The sequence below is a fragment of the Carassius auratus genome, unplaced genomic scaffold, assembly GCF_003368295.1.
Source record: "Carassius auratus strain Wakin unplaced genomic scaffold, ASM336829v1 scaf_tig00217396, whole genome shotgun sequence".
Classification (NCBI taxonomy): Eukaryota; Metazoa; Chordata; class Actinopteri; order Cypriniformes; family Cyprinidae; genus Carassius; species Carassius auratus.
In genome coordinates this window covers 1-3,506 of record NW_020529046.1, presented here as the reverse complement: position 1 = coordinate 3,506, position 3,506 = coordinate 1, and the positions used below count along the sequence as shown (strand labels likewise).

The 3,506-nt window shown below is 42.7% G+C and overlaps 1 pseudogene; it reads left to right on the top strand.

The window, feature by feature from the left end:
• The first annotated feature begins 352 nt into the window (after window positions 1-352).
• Window positions 353-1,035, top strand: LOC113100877 (putative nuclease HARBI1 pseudogene; annotated as a pseudogene).
• The last annotated feature ends 2,471 nt before the right edge of the window (window positions 1,036-3,506 follow it).

Genomic DNA, 3,506 nt, shown 5'->3' with positions numbered 1-3,506 from the left:
AATGTGACAAACCGCGGCTCTGCGCTTAGCACAGAAAACATTCTGTGCATAGCACTAAGGTTTTTTGCGTCTGGCCATTTTTTGTACAGTGTGGGCGATTCAGAGCACGTGGGAAAGGCAACTGTGTGTAGAGCCGTTCGTACAGTGTGTCTGGCACTTAAACAGTTGTTACCCACGTTTGTACAGTTCCCTGGCCATAAACCTCTGCTTGTTATTAAAGACGAATTCCACAGTGTGGCAGGTTTGTCCTTTGTAGTAAAATATATAACGCATATTTAATATGTAGTCATATTATTAATATCTATACATGTATTCATTATGCACACACTTCATACTTCCATAACTTTCTGTTTCAGGGTTTCCAAATGTAATTGGGTGCATTGATGGCACTCACATTCCTATTAAAGCTCCATCAATAAATGAGGGAGACTATGTTAATAGGAAATCTATTCATAGTATCAATGTGCAGGTAACAACTTAATTTTTCCCCTTCTTAAAATCATCAAAGTCATTACTTTTTCCACTAACTATAGGTAATATGTGAGGCAACCCAAATCATCACCAATGTCGAGGCAAAATGGCCAGGATCTGTGCATGATGCCAGAATTTTCCGCGAGTCATCATTATGCCAGACATTTCAGCAGGGTATGATTTGCTTTATACAATTTTTGTTTTTTCGTTTTTACTATATTTGTGTTGTACACTTCAATCATTACAGGACAGTACAATGGTTACTTGCTGGGGGACAGAGGATACCCTTGTCTGCCCTATTTAATGACACCCTACCCTGAACCTGAGCCTGGACCACAGACACGGTTTAACCTGGCTCACAGCCGAACACGGGCCAAGGTGGAGATGACTATAGGGATCCTCAAATCTCAGTTTCAGTGTCTGCGTGGGCTCCGGGTTAGTCCAGAGAGGGCATGCGACATTATTGTGGCTTGTGTTGTGCTTCACAATATTGCCACTATAAGAGGAGAGAGCCACCCTCCTTGTATTGAGGAAGATGGCCAGAGGAACACTGACAGATTTTAGAGGCCAACAGAGACGGAAGACTTTTGAGAGACAGGATTTGTCAAAATTACTTTTATTAGTTTTTTTTGCACTGGTCTGCCAGGGCAGTTTATTTCTTCATTTCCTGAAAAACAATAAAAGTAAAATTCATTAAAATGTTTTTTTTTTATATTGCTTTACACATACATACATACAGACAGACAGACAGACAGACAGACAGACCACTTTTAACATGCAACAGATTAATATTCAGACAAGTTCTCACCTTAAGGCGATTCTCAAGTAATTCTATTTCAAGTGCTGCTTTTTTAACGAGGAGCCTTTTCTCTTCCATTTGAAGCTGTATAAGGTCCATCTTCATGTCACTTTTTCTTATTTGTTTTTGAAGATGGACCTTATACAGCTCCTTTGCTGGCAACTAAGGTGGAAATTGTAATAAATGAGATTGTTTGGTCAGACAATCCCATCTGCGCCCCTGGATCTGTGCTGTATTTTTTCACTGTAACTGACAGATTCCGGCTGAAGAAAGTAAATAAATACAACATGGGAGAGGAAGAGATCGTGAGTCATTCCGGGAAATGGGACGGGATTTTCCCCCAGTTTTTTTTCATGGGATTGGGACGGGACGGGATCTTTTTTGCGGGAGGGGGACGGGAGAGATTTGAAATCCACCCCCATGTCACTATCACCCTCGTACTTCACACACACACACCTGCCACAGCAGCCACTAGTTGCATTGGAGTGACGGTCAACTCCCCCTTGGACTGATTGGCTAGAGGCGCAGCTGTCAATCTAGAACTTTCGGGCCAATGGTGACACTGAAGCCTGCCCTGATTTACATGAAACTCAAACTGCAACTTTTAGAAACGCAAGCGCAAGAACGTGGGAAACAAGCAAAGGGGAAAAAAACCACAAGCACAAAAAAAATAACATATGAGCAGGAAACCTGATTTTGTTTGAGATTTGGAAAATTTTGAATTCATGTTTCAGTTTTGTGCAATATAATTTGTAAATGCGTTTACATTTTTGATTTACGCTTATTATTTTTCGATCATGACTGCACTTTTTTGTTATTTAAAAAAAACTGAATTTGTTTTTCGGTTTTGTGCGTTATTATTTTACACGTGTTTTTAAATATTTGATCTTTGCTTGTTATTTTTTGCTCTGTGACTGCAATACATTTTGGCGTGATTATTAATCCCATACATATGAACATCATTTACACTAGTACAATGGACAGGAAAGTGCATAGAAAATATTCCAGTGGGCAAATGGATTACTCTGTGTTCTGGATGAACAGACAGTAGTGCATGTAATAACAAGTTTACAGTTTTTTTTTTTTGTTTGCTTGTTTGTTTGTTTGTAAACCAGATGTGTTGATGAGGAGGGGTGAGAGTCTGTGTGTGTGTGTCGGGGGGGGGGGGGGGGAGTTCAGTAGGGAGCAGAGTTCAGTAAGGAGACAAGCTGTAGGGAAAAAGCTGTTCCTGAATCTGCTGGTCCTTTTCCGGAGGCTTCTGAAGCACCTCCCGGAGGGCAGGAGGTTAAACAGTCCATGGTCAGGGTGAGAGGAGTCCTTGAGAATGCTGCGAGCTCGACGTAGACAGTGTTTCCTCTGGATGTCCTCAAGAGCAGGAAGTGATGTCCCTGTGATTTGTTGCGGCAGTTTTCACAACCCTCTGCAGTGCCTTGTGGTCAGCCACTGAGCAGTTCCCATACCAGACTGTGATGCAACTGGTCAGGATAGTCTCGATCGCACACCAGTAGAGGTTCACCAGGATGGCTGAAGACAGCTGGTTCTTCTTCAGTGTCCTGAGGAAGAAGAGGCACTGGTGAGCCTTCTTGACCAGGCTGGAGGTGTTTGTGGTCCAGGACAGGTCCTCCGAAATGGTGGTTCCCAGGAACTTGAAGCTGGAGACACGGTTTCAACAACCATCCCCGTTAATGTGATGGGATTGTGCGTGCTTCCTTTCTTCTTCCTGAAGTCTACAATGAGCTCCTTTGTCTTGCTGGTGTTAAGGGACAGGTTGTTGTCAGCGCACCATGTGGGTAGGTGTTGTACCTCCTCCCTGTAGACATCTCATCATTGTCTCTGATGAGGCAAATCACCGTGGTGTCATCTGCAAACTTGATGATGGAGTTGGATCCATGCACAGGCTTGCAGTGGTGGGTGTAGAGAGAGTAGAGGAATGGGCTCAGCACACAGCCCTGTGGTACTCCGGTGTTAAGTGTGATCATAAGATGTTGGACAAGGGCCGGGCCCATGCAAGGGAGACAAATGTGTACTTTAGGTATTGTTATCATGATCATTACAACCTTAAAGCATTCCTTGGGGAAGAATAGGACAATCCAAATTATTATTAATGTACTTATTCATACGTACGCTTATCCATGCGTACGTTTTCCAGACGTTTATCCACACGTATGTTATCCAGACACAAAGTAAAAAAAAAACAGAAATTTCACCTCTTCTGGCATAACTTATCGCCTAACGC